Source organism: Cupressus sempervirens, chromosome 7, assembly GCF_028749045.1.
Source record: "Cupressus sempervirens isolate cs-2001-9-10 chromosome 7, ASM2874904v1, whole genome shotgun sequence".
In the NCBI taxonomy this organism is placed as follows: domain Eukaryota; kingdom Viridiplantae; phylum Streptophyta; class Pinopsida; order Cupressales; family Cupressaceae; genus Cupressus; species Cupressus sempervirens.
This window is the reverse complement of record NC_143124.1, coordinates 931,325,849-931,348,587: the sequence shown is the minus strand read 5'-3', so window position 1 is coordinate 931,348,587 and position 22,739 is coordinate 931,325,849. Positions and strand designations below refer to the sequence as shown.

The 22,739-nt window shown below is 34.9% G+C and overlaps 1 pseudogene; it reads right to left on the bottom strand.

Annotated features, from left to right (window-relative positions):
• Nucleotides 1-115: 115 nt before the first annotated feature.
• Nucleotides 116-18,474, bottom strand: LOC149550620 (uncharacterized; annotated as a pseudogene).
• Nucleotides 18,475-22,739: the final 4,265 nt, after the last annotated feature.

Below are 22,739 nucleotides of genomic sequence, written 5' to 3'. Positions count from 1 at the left end.
ATAAAAGATGGGCAAAATTTACAAGAAAGTATCGTGAATTTTTCAAATTCTTTTCAGTGGTATGTCCTTTGGGTACTTTGCTTTGAGGGGTCTACTGCAGGTTTTGTATTTTTCCTCATGGTATTGATTCTATTTGACACATAAGGCAATGATCTACAGTATAGTAGATAAAAGCATTTACCAGCTACACTTAATGCATTAAGAGAATACTTATTGCAATTAAAGTGCATGCAATCATTTTTATGAGTTGTTTCATTTGAAGGGACATTTGACATTAGATATTTAGATACTATCTTCCATCCTGCCATATATCTTTGGTCTTGGCCTGAAAAATAAAAGAAGATCCAAACTACTTACCTGGATTCTGCTTCCAACAACTAGCCAGAGAAACCAGAGATTTGATGAAGATCCACACTTATCAAATGCGTAGCTTATTTCCTCCAAACAAAGCTTTGTTTCCTCATCTTGTGAGCATTGCTTTGTGACCATAATCTTTGAAGTGAAAAAGAACTTGTTCGACATAGAGGGGATGCTTACCATCATGACAAGTGCTTTCACACAAGTGACCGCATTGGAGAAGAGCCCTACAAGGCCATGTGCAGAACAGAGGATTGAAAGAAGAAGCATCTTTAATGTGCAGAACAAAAAGAGGGTCGCAAGGATGTCTTGGATAATGAAAATATATTTCCTCGCTCAAACAATCCCATTCTTTGAAATCTAACAACAAGTTGTGATTGCCACAGAAATATAGTGCTCCTCTTGCTCGCGATACAGAAACGCACAGCCTATTTTGCTTAGCCAGATATCCAAGATTTCTATGATCGTTGGATCTTATGAGGGAAACAATCGCAATGTTATTCTCTGAACCCTAAAACCCCAACAGTAAAACATCAAACAACCACATTGACAATGAAATAGCGCATTGACCTTTTTCATTTTAAAAACAATATGAAGCCTGTGTTGGTCAAAATTTTGACCAACACGGGCATGGATTTATAAACAAACATATTTTTCCTTGCATAGTGTGACCAATCTAAACCATTTTAATAGATGGTCAAAAATTTTGGTCGAAAAATAGGGTCAAATGTACTAGTGGAAGGAAAAAAAGAATATTTACAAATGTACCTCTTCCCCCCTTGAAGAAAATTGTAGAGCAAGGGCACAAAGATCACAAGGGCACGATACAAAAATGAAATGCAGTGATCACAAGGGAATGGCAACATAATCCTAGATCTCCACTGATCTCCACCAACATTCAGAGCTCTCCACCCTTGTTCAGATCTTTCCACCCTCTTTTGTGCACAACTCTCCACAATCAATCAAAACAAATAGGGAATGATTAATATCATGTTTTCTTTTCTTTTTTTGTTTATAATCCACAATCCACAATCCACAAGATCTCTCTGTATACATACATACATACATACATACATAAAAATAATAATGCACTTCTTAAGAGTGTACAAATTTTCAACAAAATTAATGTTTTACAAAAAAATACACCTGAAGAATTGTTAGCTCAAAAGCAAGAACATGGTGTTGAAACAATACAAAAAGTGCTTGACATGAGAGGTCCACAAGTGAGGGTGTTGACCAATCTTGAAAACTTGAATGCTGAAATTAAAGCTATCAATGATCAAACAACTATGCTAGAGTTACAACATAGTGTAAAGTTGATTTTAGATAAGGTAAAGGTAGATATTCATAAGTTTGATAATTAAAATTTAAGGCACGAGAGTGAAGGAGAAGGAGTAGCTTTACAAAGAGAAGGAGAAGGAACGGCTTTAGAAAGAGGCTACACAATAGAACAACATCTAGACAACAAAGAGGATATTCTGGGAGCCACTGGATAGAATCCAGGAAAGTGTTGTAGTAGGTACAATGAGATTGGAATCACTTTCAAGTATCTTTGAGAATTTATAGTTCAACATTAATTTCTTATAAGAGTATTTCAAGTATTGGCACGGTCTCCCTGCGATGATCCCAAGTATCAAATGCTTATAAGAGTGTTTCAAGGTTGGGAACCACTTCAACATCCTTTGCATGGTTTAGAGGTAATGTCATCTTGGCAGAGGCTTCTATAAGGGAATGTGCCTTATGATTATGGCATTTAGATAGAAGAAAAACTTGCTTCTTCAACTCCTTACACTCAACTCTTCACTGAAGTCATTCTTCAATTCCTTGCATATGCAATTTATTTCCTTGAAAAACTGTATTTGATCCTACTAGATAGGAACAACTGATTTTTTATTTTATTGTACCTAATCTGATGATAGTTCTATAGCAATTTATAATCAACCTAGCCAATCAACAACTAGATCCATTTAACTGGTTATGGCTAGTTTCTTTCTAAAAATATCTTCTATGATATGTTTTTGTAAAATTTCTTGCGAACTTTGCCCATTTTTGCTAGTCTACATTATTTTTATGGACAATCTTGAGGTAAGTCATTTAGCATGGGTTGAGTGAGTTTTATTTTATTATTATTTGGATTCTGGAATATGTATGTAGCTGGATCAATTTTTTTGTTATGCTAAGATGTAAAAAGAACCTTAAAAAGGATCTCTAAATACACATGTTTAGAAGGAGATATAAAGAGATACTTTTTTATAAGGAAAAGAAACCAACATTTACATATCCCTTGAAGAAAATTGCAGAGAGCGAGGGCATAACATGACAACAAAACCATAGAGCAAGGGCATGATATGGCAACAAAATCATAGAGGAAGGGCATGACACTAAAATCATAGAGCAAGGGCATGGCAACAAAACACAAAGATGACAAGGGCACGAAACCAAAATGCAAAGCAAGGGCATGAAAATGAAATGCAGAGATCACAAGCAAAAAAATCACATAGCAAGGGTATGACAATGAAATGAAGAGATATCATAGGAATGAAATGCACCAAGCACAAGGGCATGCTGATGTTCAAAGCTCTCCACCCTTGTTCAGAGCTCTCCACCTTCTTTCACATGCAACTCTCCACAATCAAAACAAATGGCGAATGATTTATGTCATGTTTTCTTTTTCTATTTATACTCACATGGGCATCACAATTGTGACACCGACGTTGGTATTGCGACGACACCAGGGACAATTGAAAAAATAAAATAAAAATCACAGCAAATTACATAGCCATCAAAAATTGTCATGCAATTTGACCCCAAATGTTGTAGTGAGGCCACTCGTAAGGCAAGATAAAGGGGTGATAAGGTGGTTTTTTCCCTTTGTAGAGTTTCCACGTTAAAATCATGGGGTCAAATGTGTAAATTTTATTTGTGTTACAAGTTGTTTTACATTTTACTGTAACTTAGTAATAACTAAGTATTTGAAAGCTTATAACTAAGTTATTTTTACTGTCGTTCGATAATGCAAAGAATAGTAAGTTAACAGTTAGAAGTAAATTATTTGAAGGAGTTATTTGACAAGTTGAATGTGTATGCTAAAGGTCTGCCTATTGTTACCATGCTTTTTGATGTCCACATTCTAAACTTCCAAGCTAACTCTGCAAAGTAAATTTTGGTTGGTTTTTAATTGCTAATGATAGTTTATGAACTATGACCTGTGAAGAAGATAGAGTTGTGAAGATATGTTGAAGTTGAACTATCAAATTTAGAACTTCAAATTCTACTTTGGCTTCAAGATTGGCTCTCTAGAAAGCTGAATTGTCAATACATTCCAAGGTGCATCATACCTATGCGAAGTTGAACTCGAACTTGAACCAAAGATTTCAAAGTTCAACTTCAACTTCAAGCTCGAATCCAACTTCAAGACCAAGTTTCAATTTTAAGAAACCTCAGTTCAAACTCAACATGCAAGATCACAAACGTAGATTCAAGTACCTAGTCTGAAGTTCAACTTCAGATTCAGAGTTATGTTTAGAGAAATGATTATGGGTGTGGTTCAGTGGTTCAAAGATTCAGGGGATTGGTGGCTCAAGTTCAAAACTAAGCTTAGATCCTGTTCAAGGTTCTAAGTTCAAGATACACGGCTCAAAGTTTCAAAGTGTGGGCCTATGGATTAAAGATTCGAGTGCAAGTTCGGGTTCAAGATTCAATTTCACCAAAAGTAAAGGTGAATATTTATAGTTCAAAATCTAGTCTGTGAGGTTGGTGTAAATGTCCAATTGCATATTCCCTATTTTCAAAGAATACAAATTAAGGCTATATCTTCAATTGAAGGTGAAAGACTCAATAGTCAGATGGGTTGAGTTCATATGATCAAAGGCTTATATCCAAATTTTTAAATTTTGGTGATTCATAATCAGAGATTCGAAAGTTCAATCTCAAAGAAAAGAAAACTACAACATTGAAATGCACCAAGTAGAGCCCAATGGTAAAGAGAAGACACAAGAAAACTTCTTGACCATATGTATTAGAGGATGTTTGTCAGCTACTTAACAAAATCCGTATATTGAAATGCCCTGAAATGTAACAGAGCCCCCGGTTTTAACAAACGGGCAAACCTGCGAGACATTAAGGCCATGAAGAACCAAAAAACTCCATATGATTCACTAAGGGTCCGTTTGGTTCGTGGAATTTAAAAAATTCAGATTTGTACAAACCTTGGTTTAGCCAAATTAAGGTTTTGTATATCTTCATTCCGATTTTTGAGATTTTCCTGAAACCGTTTGTTTCACTCGGAAGATGCATGTGAAGACACATTTTTATGCGTAAGCTTGGAGTTGAAGGCAAATTTCAGAAAATAGTCCAATCTATTGTTTTTACACTCCTTAAAAAACAAAACCAGGTTTTGATTTTCAATTCCTACTTTTTTTAGGAAGTCGGAAAACCTGGTTTTGAGACAAAATTGGAAGTCTCGAATGCTAATTCCATTTTGCAAATTTTGAAACAAACGCACAAATTTTCAAATCTAGGTTTTGAAAAAGCCAATTCCTGTCATCTTCCAGGAACCAAACGGGCCCTAAGGGCCCGTTTGGTTGCAAGTGTAGGAATTGAGAATTAGAATAGAAAATTTGAATGAGAATGGAGAATGAAGAATAGGAAAGGAAAAATGCAATCCAATCTTGTTTATCCCTTGTTTGGTTATGCAAGCTTAAATTGGAATAGGGTTAACTTGCAATCGGTGCCATTTGAAAATATTTCTGAAGATGCAATCGACACCATTGGAAAATCGTTGAAATATTTGAAAATATTGAAAACAAAGTTCCAACGCTCACCCCAGGTCAAAGTGGATTTGAAAATTTAATCAAATTTGAGAAAGTCAAAATGAATGCAAGAATAGCAATTCCAATTACAGGTATTTTTTGGAATGGACAAAAGCTCATTTTAGAGCTAAAATGAAAATACGTATTCCTATTCCCTATTCCTATTCCATGCACCAAACAAAGAATACAAATCATATTCTAATTTCCTATTCCTATTCCGGTTGTATTCCAGCAACCAAACGGGCCCTAAGATAAAGGTGTTGAAGAAGATTAATATGAAGACCCACATTGTGAGTACAAGATATTTACCCAAAGGCTTGAAAGGAGCAAGTACGAACACTATCTAAACCGTTTAGACCGCGTTTAATTGCTGGAAGATGAGGGCCAAAACCGAGTTATCAAGGGTAAAATCAGGTTTTGCAAAAAAACTTTGGTGTTTGGTTGGTTAAAATTATAACCTGGTTTTCAATTTCATCTTCCAATTTTGGTCAAAAATTGGAAGAAGTTTCTTCCAACAAAAAGGTGGAATTCGAAATTAAAACCAGGCTTTGAATTTTATGACAGTTTTTTTAATAATATTGTGGAGTCCACAGTATATTCATCTTCCGTGTCAACCAAACGGACCATTGGCTTTCCAAACCACAAAACCAGGTTTTCAAAAACCTGATTATGGCACAAATTTATCTTCCCAACCAAATGGGGCCTTATGGAATTAGGGGATACATCTCCAAGTCGCGGGATACATCTCCAAGTCGCTCAACACAGTGCACTCCACGAGGGTTTTGGAACACTGTCGGTGCAGGCAAATCATTTAAGATGGTGTATAAATGCGTCAAAGTTGCAGCATAAACATCTGTGTAGAATTCGAAAGCAAACACAATCCCTCATCAGGCCAAAAGGAGAGAAGGATAACCGAAACTTACTTATGTTCACAAAGGAAAGCATAAGAACTATTTGACACAATATCTGCATGTGTGTAGTGGATTGAGAGTGTCAAAGGCACCTAATTTCTAGTGCCACATGGATGTTTGATCGACACATGCCTTTTACACCGTACGTGGGTTATCAGGCGCATTACGTGGGCAGATTCAGATACAGTCTGAGGTGTGAAGAATGCAAATGATGTGTTTGACATATGCCTGAACAATGGATAGATGAATGATTTATTTTTCAGAACTCGAGCATTCTAAACATATAGCTATGAAGTAAAATTGCCTAAGGATATCAGGGATGGACCCGATCACTATCAAGTAGAATGCACAGTTCGTAAGCACCTGTCTCTATAAGTTTTAGACTCTCATTCCGAGAAAGACCTGATGAATGAAGAGAAAAGATACGATAAGTATCGGTGTCATGGTATGTCAAGGTAATAAAGATAATAAAGATTTGAAACTGATAGAATTATCAAATATCGGGATTGAACAGACATCAGGGAATATGCTATGTTTCTTGTTTGAGAAATCAGAGATCATGAAAAGAAAACATGAAATCCATGTGGCAGAAGTAAACCATAAGGTGCTTAGTGACGACCAACAATAAAAACCACCATGGATGATTTGAGGAGTTGACACTCTTGGTCAAGGTGCATATATGTATGGGAATGCTGACTTCACATGCTATATGTTTGATAGAATAAACCGATGTTGAAAGAATTCATGTTTGGCATGAGCACAACCTAAAGTAAAGACCATTAGGAGGCCAATCACACGATACATGAATTCAAATAAAATGAGTCATCACCAACATATTGCCACCTACACAAAAGGCATATGGGCTTCTTTTCTAATCGGTTATATCTTTTGTCCTTATCACTAAAACTATAACATGTGCGAAACATTAATGTTTTATAAAGTAATGTTAGGAATGATAATAAAAAGAATATGAAGAATTAGTTATTATAACTAAAAAAGAGCATCGGTTGAAAGGAAAGAAAAGGATAAATACGTGAAGAGGGGAATGTACAGGGGTTCTTCTTTTTAGAGTGGGAGTTCTACAGCTACTGCTACAAGGAGAAGACTGTTCTAGTTTGTAACAGGGGAAGTAGTTTTATTTTAGGCACGTTGATTGTAATAGGGGGATAGAGCAATATTATTATTATTATTTTATCATGTTTCTTCAATAAAGAGAAACATAAGTGTGTTTGGTCTTGTGGTCATGTACATTTATATTTCTGATTTGGAAGGATTCTAGTTCTTTTAAATCTATTTTAGATGTAGTCCTCTATTACTACACAAGATGTGATATACATAGTCTTGTGGTTATGTATTCATGCTTTTGCATAAAGATATTTACAGCTTTCTCTCTCTCTCAGTTTTCTATGTAATATGAAAGACTTTGTAGATAGTCCTGTGGTTGTTTGTTAGTTTTTTCATTCATTACCAACTTATTAATCTGATAGTCACATTTATTCCATGTTGATGGATAAATGTCAGAAAATCCTTCATGTCTTCAGGTTAAAGACATAATCAATTTATCACATTCATTGTATATCTTTTATGAGGGAGTTGTACTTCTCAATTCAGAGGAATATTATCAATGAAATGATCATTTATCCAATTGTTAGTATATTTTGTTCTTCTTTGAACCATATTGAGTCCTTGGTTGCATTTCTATTTGAAGGAAAAAACTATTTACTAACAGTTTTTGGCGACTCCGCTAGGGAAAGAAAGCAAATTTCTAGTGTTTTCCTTTCCTTGGATATTTGAAGGTTACCTCCTTGAGGACGGAGGCTGGAGACTCTGAACTTTTTGGTAAAAGAAGTCGAGTACAAAGATGGCCTTGATTGTGACTCAATCATGGCATCCACATTTTGGTCCTTTGTGTCTACCTCATTTCACACTCATGCCCGTTGGATCAAATAAATATTTTCATAAGTATGCTGGAAGAAGCGATCAAGATTCAGACAACCACATTCGAGCATTCAATATAGCCTATGGGATTCTTGGTGTTTTAGAAGAAGATGTGTATGCTCGTCTATTTGTTAAATCTCTTGTTGATGATGCTGCTATTTGGTTTCAGCACCTAGAAGATGGGTGCATCACTGGCTGGGGTGTGCTAGAAAATAAATTCCTTGTGAGATTTAAACTAGTAGTCAATGTGGGCAACCTATTACGTCAGCTCTTCAAAATTCAGAAAGAAGAAGATGAAGAGATAAGAAGCTTTGTGGATCAATTCACCTGAACCTTGGCAAAGATTCCACAAGTTGACCAACCCAGCAAAGCTAACCTTTTGTCAATCTTTATTGCAGCATTACATCCAGAAGTCTGATTTCATCTCAAAAGAAGTAAGGTATGTGACTTTGAGATTGCTAAGAAAGAGGCTGTAAGAATCAAAGACAATTTTATTTTATTTGATTGGTTTCAACAAGATAACATTACAAAAGTCTCAGGTCCAGATTTGAAATTAACAGATGAGCCTACAAGTGATAAGTTTGGGCCGTTAGTTGATGGTTGTGATAGGTTGTCACCGAAAAGAGTTTGCCTCTATGAATAACAATATCATCCAGAGGCAAAACCTAGGATGAAAAGGCTTCTTTTCAAAATAGTAAAACCAACACCCACTATTTCTGACTATCAAATTACGACGGTCTTTGGTGCAAAAGATTTGGTAATGCCTCCTCTATTTGAAAGCAATTCTCACCATACAATGGGATCTTATCACCTGCATGTCGAATATGATGATGAGGATTCTCAAGAAGTCACACCCGAAGAAAAAAATTCTTCTAATACGATAGTGAGTTGTTGTTCACACATTGTGGACAATAAAGATCATTCCCAATCAGCTGATCTGAGTATGCCCCTTATAGAGAAAGAGTAGGCTCAAGATGAGTTGAATGCAAGCTTACTAATGGATACCTCTCACCCAATCTTTGAATCTTCTTCTGTTGAATTTCCTAATGTAGTTTCAGCCATCAACACTAATCACGAAAGCATGTTAGATCAGTATGAGAAGAGAAAGATTCATGAGGAAGGAATGAAAGGCATCTTTCAAGGTGATGGAGAGGTAGAGTATGAAGCCTTTTTATTTCATTTCCCTTCTTCTCGAGAGGAATGGTCACAACTTGGCACATAAGAGGACTTCTACACTCCTATGAGGTGTTCAAATGTTGATTGTAGCCTAAGGTTAGACCCCAACCGGCCAGCCTTCATGAATCAAAGGCAATCACACTCACTCGTGATAGCAAAGGTTCCCAAATGGGAGAACCTCTCACATGCTCGAGTAAATAAGACACTCTCGAAAAAATGAATGGATCAACAAGTAAGACAAAAACAAAGTTTGAAGAATTGGACGATAGGTGGACTCGAAGTGAGCTTAACCCACTTTACCTGCCAACGAGGTTTCATGAAGATGTCATTGTTAGAGAAAATCTTCTTTTCCAAATGCAAGAATCACCTCTTGGTGGGAAAGACCATTTATTTCCCTTTGGCATAGAGAACGCTGAAGCAAGTATACTATAAGGAAAGTTACAAGGACCATGGAAGGTTTCAACAAATACATTATCTCACAGTGAAGAAGTGTTGCCTCACTTTCTTCACGCAAGCAAGGAAGGAATTGTTCTCATGGAAACTCTAGGTATAAGCCTTTTTAATCCCGCTGCTTTAGATAAAGAGTTCCCAAACTTATTAGCAGCAAGGATGATGGGTTTGTCCTGATTAAGACTGACTCTATGCTTGGAAAGGCTCACTAAGTTATCTTGAGGGCATTTTGCATTATGAAAAACCTCTTTTTTGTGTTGATCCCAAGGGTATGTGTGCTAAAGATGACATAATCCCTACTTTGAAATTTTTTGAACAAATTTTGTTCTAGTGGATTGTTAGAAAATGAGTTGAAAGTTCTTTGCAAAGTGTCTGGGAAAACTTAGAATTTTATGATGAGATGTGGCTCTTTGGACGTGATGATTGCTAGACAAGGTTTCTACATATGATCAATCTAAGTTGCCAAGAAGATGAGTTTTCCAAATGGAAGTGGTGTTGGGTTGTGCCATGCCGACGCAATTCATTGTTCAGGAAGGGTTCTTTCTTCTCACAACCAGTGAATGGCTTTGTATAAGTTTTTCCCTCAGCTCTGGTCCTGTGGTGAGTTCTTCTCACTTATGTACATTTGTAAATCTTGCTACTCTCCATTTTTGGTGGTGTTTAGTACAGCTATTCGGTTGTTGTGTTGTTGGTTGCTTTGGTTTTTTTTTTTTGTTGTTCCCTATTCTCTCTCTCTCTACAAGTAGCCCCCTTTCTTTGTTCCCATGGCTCTATTGTCCAATGGCTAGGCACTAGTCTTTACCATAGATTATTGGATTCTTTGTGTCCCTCATGGCCCACATCCCCAGTCAGAGCCAGTTGTTACCACGCTTTTTGATACCCACATTCTATTTTACCAAGCTAACTCTGCAAAGTAAGTTTTGGTTGGTTTTTAGTTGCTGATCATGATAATTTATGAACTATAACATGTGAATAAGATAGAGTTGTGAAGATATGTTGAAGTTGAACCATCAAATTTAGAACTTCAAATTTTACTTCAGTTTCAAGATTGGGTCTCCAGAAAGCTGAATTGTCAATACATTCTAAGGTGCAACATACCCATGCGAAGTTGAACTCAAACTTGAACCAAAGATTTCAAAGTTCAACTTCAACTTCATGTTTGAATCCAACTTCAGACCAAGTTTCAATTTTCAAAAGCCTTAGTTCGAACTCAACATGCAAGATCACAAATGCAGATTCAAATAACTAGTTCAAAGTTCAACTTCAGATTTAGAGTTATGTTCAAAGAAATGATTATGGGTGTAGTTCAGTGGTTCAAAGATTCAGGGGATCGGTGGCTCAAGTTCAAAACTAAGCTCAGATCCTGTTCAAGGTTCCAAGTTCAAGATACATGGCTCAAAGTTTCAAAGTGTGGGCGTATGGATTAAAGATCTGGGTGCAAGTTTAGGTTCAAGATTCAGTTTCACCAAAAGTAAAGGTGAATATTTATAGTTCAAAATCCAGTCTATGAGGTTGGTGTAAATGTCCATATTCTCTATTTTGAAAGAATACAAATTAAGGGTATATCTTCAATTGAAGTTGAAAGACTCAATAGTCAGATGGGTTGAGTTCATATGATCAAAGGCTTATATTCAAATTTTTAAATTTTGGTGAGTCATGATTAGAGATTCGAAAGTTCAATCTCAAAGAAAAGAAAATTACAACATTGGAATGCACCAAGTAGAGCCCAATGGTAAAGAGAAGACATAAGAAAACTTCTTGACCATATGTATTAGAGGATGTTTGTCAGCTATTTAACAAAATGCGTAGATGGAAATGCCCTGAAATGTAATAGAGCCCCTGGTTTTAACAAACGGGTAAACTTGTGAGGCATTAAGGCCATGAAGAACCAAAGAACTCCGTATGATTCACTAAGATAAAGGTGTTGAAGAAGATTAGCACAAAAACCCATGTTGTGAGTACAAGATATTTACCCAGACGCTTGAAAGGAGTAAGTACAAACACCATCTAAGTCATTTATGGAATCAGGGGATACATCTCCAAGTCACTCAACACAATGCACTCCACGAAGGTCTTGGAACACCGTCAGTGCAGGTAAATCATTTAAGATGGTGTATAAATGCGTCAAAGTTGTAGCATAAACATCTGTGTAGAATTCAAAAGCAGACACAATCCCTCATCAGGCCAAAAGTAGAGAAGGATAACCGAAACTTACTTATGCTCACAAAGGAAAGCATAAGAATTGTTCGCCACAATATATGTATGTGTGTAGTGGATTGAGAATGCCAAAGGCACCTAATTTCTAGTGCCACATGGATGTTTGAATGACGTATGCCTTTCACACCATACGTGGGTTATCGGGCACATTATGTGGGCAGATTCAGACACACAGTCTGAGGTGTGAAGAACGCAAATGATGTGTTTGACATAATGCTTGAACAATGGATAGATGAATGATCTATTTTTTAGAACTCGAGAATTCTAAGCATATAGCTATGAAGTAAAATTATTGAAAGATATCAGGGATGGACCAAATCACTATCAAGCAGAATGCGCAGTTCATAAGCACCTGTCTCGATAAGTTTCAGACTCTCATTCCGAGAAAGACTTGATGAATGAAGAGAAAAGACACGATAAGTATTGGTGTCATGGTATGTCAAGGTAATAAAGATAATAAAGATTTGAAACTGATAGAATTATCAAATATCGGGATTGAACAGACATCAAGGAATATGCTATGTTTCTTGTTTGAGAAATCAGAGATCATGAAAAAAAAACATGAAATCCATGTGGCAAAAGCAAACCATAAGGTGCTCGGTGATGACCAACAATAAAAACCACCATGGATGATCTGAGGAGTCGACACTCTTGGTCAAGGTGCATATATGTATGGGAATGCTGACTTTGCATGCTATCTATTTGATAGAATAAACCGATGTTGAAAGAATTCATGTTTGGCATGAGCACAGCCTTAAGTAAAGACCATTAGGAGGCCAGTCACACGATACGTGAATTCACATAAAATGAGTCATCACCAACATATTGCCACCTACACAAAAGACATATAGGCTTCTTTTCTAATCGGTTATATCTTTTGTCCTTATCACTAAAACTATAACATGTGCAAAACATTAAAGTTTTATAAAGTAATGTTAGGAATGATAATAAAAAGAATACGAAGAATCAGTTATTATAACTGAAAAAGAGCATCGGTTGAAAGGAAAGAAAAGGATAAATATGTGAAGAGGGGAATGTACAGGGGTTCTCTTTTCCGGAGTGGGAGTTCTATAGCTGCTGCTACAGGGAGAAGACCGTTCTAGTTTGTGATAGGGGAAGCAATTTTATTTTAGGCATGTTGATTGTAATAGGAGGATAGAGCAATACTATTATTGTTTTATCATGTTTCTTAAATAAAGAGGAACATAAGTGTGTTTGGTCTTGTGGTCATGTACATTTACATTTCTGATTTGGAAGGATTCTGAGTTCTTTTAAATCTGTTTTAGATGAAGTCCTCTATTACTACGCAAGATGTGATATATATAGTCTTGTGGTTATGTATTCATGCTTTTACAAAAAGATATTTATAGCTTTCTCTCTCTTAGTTTTCTATGTAATATGAAAGACTTGGTAGATAGCCCTTGGTTGTTTGTTGGGTTTTTCATTAATTACCAACTTATTAATCTAATAATTGCATTTATTCCATGTTGATGGATAAATGTCAGAAAATCCTTCGTGTCTTCAGGTTAAAGACATAATCAGTTTATCGCATTCATCGTATATCTTTTATGAGGTAGTTGTACCTCTCAATTCAGAGAAAGATTATCAATGAAATGATAATCTATCCAATTGTTAGAATATTTTGCTCTTCTTTGAAGCATATTGAGTCATTATTTGCATTTCTATCTAAAGGACAAAACTGTTTACTAACACCTATGATATTGATAACATTGAATTGGTACTAAAAGGTTTGAAGGGTTAGTAAGATAATTGAACATAATTGATTCACCCCCCCCCCCCCCCTCCCCTCTCTCTCTCAGTTATCTAACATAAAATTCATTCAATTTCACACATTTCATCAATTTATATCATCTTCAAATTGTAAACACAAATACTATTTTTAGATTATGGGATCCTTTTTCTTTATAAAAGGTGACACATGTTTGTGCTTTTACCCAATAATAAATTCATTTTTGGCTTCAAAGGTGTTTCCCCTCAACCTCACCCTATATCGTGATAGGGAACACACCTCGGGCCGCTGACCCTAAGACCTTGCAAGAGGTGCTATCCCTAAACCCCCAGAGTCTGTTGGGAAACCACATTGAATGAAGTAGGAAATAATGAACATTGGAGTCTAATTAAGATACACATAACAATAATCTCCCACCAGGAGACTAATCAAAATCCACAAAAATAACCTCCCACTTGGAGATTGATAAAAAAACTTGTAGCTCCTACTGGAATGTAAAACCAGTGCCTTGGATTTTTCTATTCTTTTATTTTGTTCAGTCAATAAGACCAACCAAAATTGAAGAGAAGTTCAAATTCTCCTTTATTATTTCCTTTGTAAAAATATATGCTCAATTATCATCTATATAGATCTTTTCCATCTTTAACCATCCATCATCCAAAATTGATTGAATGAAATGGTAATGCAACTATATATGTTTTGTCTTTGAATGTAGAGTATAATTCCTTGCAAGATGAATATAATTGTAGGTATCTGGAAACAAATAAGTGTCCCTCTATGGGTTTCCCAATTCTTCCATTAAGAACTAAAGCCATATCATCTCTTTGGCTACCTCTATAGCAACAACATACCCTACCTCTATAGTGGATAAAGAATCCACCTTTTGTAACCAAGAAATCTAGCTCACTGTTGTCCCACCAATAATAAATATATATATCATGTAGTACTTAACCTTCTATCTATATCCCTTGCCAAATTTGAGTCAACATAGCCTTGTAAATAAATACTAGTAGAGCCCCCAAAATGTAAACATTTATTGGATATTCCTCTCGAATATACGAGAATCTACTTGATTGCACTCCAATGCTCAATCCTAGAATGACTCATACACCTACTAACAACTCTCACTACATGTGCAATATTTGGTCTAGTGCACACCATAGCATACATTAAACTTCCTATAGTTGAAGCATAAGGTACCTTGGATATTTTATCCTTCTCTTCTCGTGTATTTGGACACATCTCCTTAGTCAATTTTAAATTACTAGAAAAATATGTACCAATAGCTTTAGCATTCTCCATATAGAAATTCTCTGACACCTTCTTGATATAATCAGCTTGAGATAAAGTCAATTTCCTCTTTTTCCTATCTCTACAAATTTTCATACCAAGGATTGGTTATGTTGTCCCCAAATCCTTCATAGAAAATCAGTGTGCTAATTGCCTTTTGAATCCCTTAATGTGATTCATGTTAGACCCATCTATAAGAATATCATCAACATATAAACATAAAATAATGTAGCCATCATCATGCAACCTCTTAAAATAAACATAGTGATCTAAATGACACCTAGTATATCCATGCTTATGCACAAAACTGCCAAATTTAAGATATCAAATTGTAGAGGTGCTTGCTTCAAGCCATATAATTTTTCTTCAATCTACACACTAAATTCTCCCTACCTTTGACCTCAAATCCATGTGGTTGTGTCATATATATTTCTTCATCCAAATCACCATGAAGAATTTTTTTTTAAACATCAAGTTGCTCCAAATGCAAATCTTCAATAGCCATGATACTTAAATCACTACGAATAGTAGTCATTTTAACATCTGGAGAAAATAACTTATCAAAATAAATGCCCTTTTTCTGTGCAAATCGTTTTACAACTAACCTGGATTTAAATCTTTTCTTACCTCCATCCTCTTGTTTCAGCCTATAAACCCATACTTTATTTTGTAAAGCCCTTTTACCTGCAATCAACTTGCATAAATCTCAAGTCTAATTTTTCAGCAAGGAGTCCATTTTTTCTATCAATGTAGATTCTCACTAAAGCTTTGTATCCACCTAAACAACTCCATCATAACATTTAGGTTCACTAGCATTTGTTTGTAAAATAGAGTACAAAGAGGGAGAAAATCTTTCTAGAGGTTTGCTTAGCCTTGTTGACTGTCTAACATTCACCAGTGCATGTGGAATCTATTTTAATTGTTGTTGCAAAGTATGAGAAACTACTGGAACATCTTTTAAAGTATTATCTATTACTACATAATCATTTTCTTTCTTCCCATGTTGCTGTAACAGATCTTTGTACAAAACTTTCTCATTGAATATGACATCCCCACTTCTTATAATTTATTGATTTTCAAACTCCCAAAGCCTATATAGCCAAATTTATCAATGTCATATCCAACAAATATACATTTCTTTGACTTAGCTTCCAACTTGGTTCTATTTTCAGAATCTATATGTGCAAATGTTTCACATTTGAAGGCTCTAAGAAAAGAATAACCCATCTTCTTTCCAGTCCATGCTTCCTTTGGAATACCATAATCCAAAAGATTGGAGGGACCTCTATTGATCAAATATATAACAATATTGACAATATCTACCACATATTTAGGGGCAGTCCATCACACAACCTCATGCTCCTTGCACAATCCATTATTATCTTGTTTATGTGTTCAACCACTCCATTTTAATGTAGAGTCCTTGGAATAGTTTCCTATCTAAGAATACCATTAGTGAAATAATATTCTTCAAACTCATTTCTTCAATACTCACCACCATTATCGTATTTAAGAAATTATATCTTTTTACTAGTCTCCAAACATTTCCATTTCTTAAAAGTTACAAATACATTAGATTCTATCTAAGGAATTATACCCATACTTTTCTAGTTGCATCATCAGCAAATGTGACATAGTAATGGAAGTTACCAAGGGAAGATACTTGAGATGGTCTCCATACATCTTTAAGTGCAAGCTACAATTTCTTATTTTTCTTTTCCTTCTCACTCTTTGGAAAACTCACTCTTTTTTTTTTTTTTTCCATACACACAACTTTTACATAAATCCATATTAACACATTTCAAACCTAATAAAACTTTCTTTAGATGAAGTGATTTCATACCTTTCCCACTCGTGTGCCTAAATTTGTTATGCCATAGCACTATTTTAGAATCTATAGTAACTATTTGTTCTCCTTGCTCAATTGCAACAATGATTTTTGAACATTAAATTTTCCTTGAAATAATTAAAGTAGAATGAACATTATGATATATTGATTTCAATCATTTTGTCAATTCAGAGGACAACACCAAAGGAAGAGATAATGGTATTGTAAACACATAATAAACAATATCAAGAATTCAATTTATTCATAATATTATAATAAAATTTCATACAATTGTGGACAATCTCGTAAGTGAGATGTATGCTTGCAAATCAATCAAATTTGGACAAACTCACGGAGGAGTTGTGTGTCTGAGCTCATTAAAGTTGGGTTATCCCGTGAATAAGATGTATGCCCATGAATTCTATAGGAGTTGGGCAATCCCATGATTGATATGTATGCCCATGAACTCCATATATAAGTTCTGATATAAATTGGCAATATCTGCAAACGAGATGTATGTCCATATCCTTCCATTGTTCAATTCATCTTGAACCTCTTTATACATCTTCATGGAAGTTGAAAGGTCACTTCATCTACATCTTCATTAGAAATTGAATGAACAATTCAAAAAAATTGAAAAGTCTTTGCAAGTGAATAGAGATAATATGATTAAATAAAAGTTTTGACTTAATCTAATATGCCAATCAATTTTGATCATTCCTCCCCTCTTATGAGGAAATACACCCCATTGTCTTATCACCTTTTTGTGAGATATATAATCAATGATGATTTTTCCATGTAGCCTGAAAATGAGATTTTTATTAAATAAGTTTATCCAGACAAGGTCTTTCCGAGTCTACTATTAACCATCTTTTCTTTGTCAGTTTTGATGTGAGTAGTGAGATTAAGGGCAAGAAATGTTGTTGATATCAACCCCGCAACGATGACTATTACCCATCTAAATATTTTCAATAGACAAGGTCTTTCCAGTCTACTATTAACCATCTTTTCTTTGTCAGTTTTGATGTGAGTACTGAGATTAAGGGCAAGAAATGTTGTTGATATCAACCCCGCAACGATGACTATTACCCATCTAAATATTTTCAATGGAATCACTGATAAAAACGAAGCAAGGATAAATACAAATAGAAAATAGCCATACAAGCACCACAATTGTACAAGGCCCGATGGTATGAAAAGATACTTTAGCACAAAGTAGATAGCCAGAGGCACAATCCCAACATAGCCATAAAATAGACAAGCTGACCATGTAACCTGATTTATGTCATAGTTCTAGTGTTTGTAGTGGGTCTTGTGGGCAATATATGATACCACATTTCCCAACGTTGCATCAACAAATATAAGAGTCGTGCATATCCAGAAAGGAGCATATAAGTCTGGGTTGTTAACAATTTGCTAAAAAAAGGTGCCTTTGTATGGAAGTAGAAATTAATGAATCCTCTCCAAGACATTAGATGTATCCACATTGAAGTATGGCTAATTTGCAACACCAAAAATACTTTTCAACTATTAGGTTGAATATTATCTTGACGACCTTGAAAAGGAATCATCAATATTTGATGTGGATCACAATTCTATGGTAATCTTGCCTTGTGCTTTAGTAGGAGGGAAGGTCTGTAAATTTCTCTTTGGAAACCTCAACTAAACATGATCTGGACTTGATACAATTGGCACATATTTCAAAACATTCTAATTATCAATGTGGGTGTATCCACTAGACATCATCTTTGCCAAAATGCTTCTTCTTATCTCAGTGAATCATGCACCTGGGAGTTTTCTTTCTTTTCAAGCACCAAACCTTCAATTGTCTTGATATAATCAGAAGTCCCACCCAATTTTCTACAGATCTCTTATGTCCCTTAAATCCATAATTTTCAATTTTACAAGGTCGATGCAGCTCAGGATGACATCAACAACAAGAAATATCAATAGGGTGAAATATAAGCCGACAACCTTAGTATTCATAATATTCACAATTTTCAATAACGTATAAAGTTCTAAAAATTTAAAAAGGAGAATCCATCCCCATGAAACCCTCAATGAACTTTTTAGATGACATTTGCAAGGCCTCGAACATAATGGTAAAATAAAAAGTTTATAAAATCGTTGCAATGTTTGACAATTGCATTAGAAATGAAAATGATGGACATGTTATTGTTGACTATGATCTCCTGACATTTTAAGATCTGTAGAAAGAATCCATGTTGCAAACAAAGATTAGATTCTCCACGCCGGGAGGTAAGGCTTGTGTATCACTAGAAAAGCTAAGATCCTCAAGATGGACATCAACATCGTGAGAAATTATATACATATGGTCCTTGGTGATTCATCTTATGCTAAGAACATGTGATTAAGTTATTGTTGCCACACCACTTCTACTTCCACCATATCTTGCAACAAATGAATCCATTAATTACCTCAACATTTAGAAGATGAAGTATCATTGAAGGGAACGGTTGAGAAGAACCAACAATCCATCGTGCAAGCTTATTATAATTCGAAAGATTGGCTATCAATTTTGTGTCAAGCTAAGACCCGATGTTGATTTTTTAGGAAGAAGACCACTATAAGAACACCTTCATATTGGGATAAATCTGATTGTAGGTACATCTAAAATGAGATTGAACCTCACTTTGATACCACTTATTTGAATCATTTTGTCAATTGAGAGGACAATACCAAAGGAAGAAATAATGGTATTGTAAACACGTAATAAACAATATCAAGCATTTAATATATTTATAATATTAAAATAAAATTTCATACAGTTGTGGACAATCTTGTAAGTGAGATGTATGCTTGCAAATCAATCAAATTTGGACAAACTCATGGAGAAATTGTGTGTTTGAGCTCATAAAAGTTGGGCTATCCCATGAATGAAATGTATTCCCATGAACTCTATAAGAGTTGGGCAATCCTGTGGTTGAGATGTATGCCCATGAACTCTGTATATAAGATCTGATATAAATTGGCAATCTCAGCAAACAAGATGTCTATCCATATCCTTTCATTGTTCAATTCATCTTGAGCCTCTTTTTACATCTTCATGGAAGTTGAAAGGTCACTTCATCTACATATTCATTAGAAATTTAATGGACAGTTCAAAAAATTTGAAAAGTCTTTGCAACTAAATAGAGATAATAATTAATTAAAAGATTTGATTTAATCTAATATGCCAGTCAATTATAATCATTTACCACTGATCTGAATCATGTTGTCAATTCAGAGGACAATACCAAAGGAAGAAATAATGGTATTATAAACACATAATAAACAATATCAAGAATTCAATTTATTCATAATATTAAAATAAAATTTTAGACAATTGTGGACAATCTCGTAAGTGAGATGTATGCCTACAAATCAATCAAATTTGGACAAACTCATGGAGGAGTTGTGTGTCTGAGCTCATAAAAGTTAGGCCATCTCATGAATGAGATGTATGCCCATGAACTCTATAGGAGTTGGACAATCTTGTTGTTGAGATGTATGCCCGTGAACTCCGCGTATAAGATCTAATATAAATTGGCAATTTTAGCAAATGAGATGTATGTCCATATCCTTTAGTTGTTCAATTCATCTTAAGCCTCTTTATACATCTTCATGGAAGTTGAAAGGTCACTTTAGCTACATCTTCATTAGAAATTGAATGGACAATTCAAAAAAATTGAAAAGTCTTTGCAACTAAATAGAGATAATGATTAATTAAAAGATCTGATTTAATCTAACATGCTAGTCAATTCTGATAACCTATACAAAGATATATAAGGTGCCTACTTTCAGACCTTTTGCCACTACTAAGGAACCTTTTGAAAATTTCCAATTTTTATCATTAAAAGTAACCATGCAACCCTCATCACCCAGTTGCCATGCAACCTTGGAACATGTCTTACCTCATATAGTAGCCAATGATTCTAATTCAACAACTTAATCTTAATTTTCCCCTTTCCAACAATTTGATAGGGTTCATTTTCTCCCAAATAAACTAGCTCAAAATCCCCTTGGACATAATCAAGAAAATAACCTCTATGGGAGTAGCATGAAATGAAGCCCTTGAATCTAAAACTCATTAATCATCAATATTTTCTAATGAAAGAAGCAAAGCATCCTCTTTGGATTGATTACTACCAAATTTGCCTCCTTGTTTCCTTCTTGTTTGTCTCCTTGATTTTTCTTTTGAGTCCAACAATATTTCTTCTTATGTCATCGTTTCGCACAATATCGGTAATCTATTGGTCCCCTTGATTGAGACCTCTTTCCCTTTGATTTTCCTCTTGATTGCCCATAATTTTCAAAATTGTTTCCTCTCATTTGTTCTTTCTCTGCTTTGTGCATTCAAGAGATTTCCTAATGTAGATCCACCTGAGCTTTTCCTACGAGTTTCCCCACTCAAAATAACACCAATAACATCGTCAAATTTTAGGGTATTAGAACCAAAATTAAATTACACACAACCATTACCAAGCCATTCCAACTTTTAGAAAAGAACACAAAATCAAGAGAGTCCTGATTTATTCATCCAAATTGACATTTATAAAAGATAACTATCTTAAAACCATATAAAACTCATTAAAATGATAAAAAACCGATCCACCTTCTGTCACCTTCATATTAAATAAACGCTTCATAAGAAATACCTTGTTTGAAGTGGAGGACTTTTCATACAACTTTGCTAGGGTTTGCATCAACTCTTCAGACGTCTTTGGTTTCATAATATTAAATGCCACTAGTTATGTTAGGCATAAACAAATATTAAATCAAGTGCCCTTCTGTCCAAAATATCTCAGTCCTCATCTACCATAGTTGTTAGTTTATTGGATTTTTCCTTGCAATGACTTTCATAAATCCTTCTGATAAAGATAAGTCTCCATTTGCATTTTCCATAACTGTAAGTTCTACCCATTAAACTTCTCAACCTTCAACTTACCCTCGTCTACCATTGCTCTCACTCAATTGTGAGACTTTCCTATAGAGGATAGCTAAAACAAACTTTCTCTAATACCACATGTTAGGATTAATTAGATAGAAACAATAGTTACATGCAAATATATCTGGAATATCAAAAAATAATAAAGTACATAGAAGAGAACACAAAACACAAAGATTTAACATGGTTCACCCAATTCTTTGGCTATGTCGATCAAACAACGAGTCCAATATTCTTATTATCCAATGATTATAACCTGATTGCAATCTATAATCCCTTACAACCCAATGCCACCACAAGAAGCTACAATCTCATCATACATCATAAAATCCCTAACCTTAAGCCATTTTATACAAGCTTTTTTTCATTTAGAAAATTATGGATAGAATAAGCTAACTAATAGAAAAATATATATAACTCCCGACGCCTTTTACAATAGTAAATTCATTTTTTACTTTGGGGGCACTTCCCTTCAACCTCACCTTGTATTATGATGATGAGCATGCTTGGCGCTACTGACCCTAGGACCCTGCAAGGGGTGCTACCCCCAAACCCCCATAGAAAAATATGGGGGAAAACCACATATAATGAAGTGGGGAAAAATTAACATTTGAGTCTAATTAGGCTCCACACAACAAAAAAGATGTTGAAAAATATCCTTGTAGTGGTAAAAAAAGGTAGAAACATGTTGGGAGGAGTAGAGACAACTAGACCTAGGCGATGATAAAGGACATCCTCCTTGATGATGGTCTTGGTCATCCCTAGAATCCCAACACTAGGACCACAAAGTTTCATACCTTTGGTGGGTTCAATGTCATAGACTCCAAAAAATAGGATGACACCAATCTTGAAATAAAGACACTAGGAACTTCAAGTAGCAAGGTCACAGTAGAATATATTAACTAGAAAATAATAACCCACGAATTATTATACTCTAGATTGTAATAAAAATATTTTTTTTTTTCATAATATTATTTGACGAAGATACTAATATTGATCTCTTCTCTATAATTTTTTATACTAATAGCAAAGTGTTTTTACTTTATCACAATTAATATTGTGT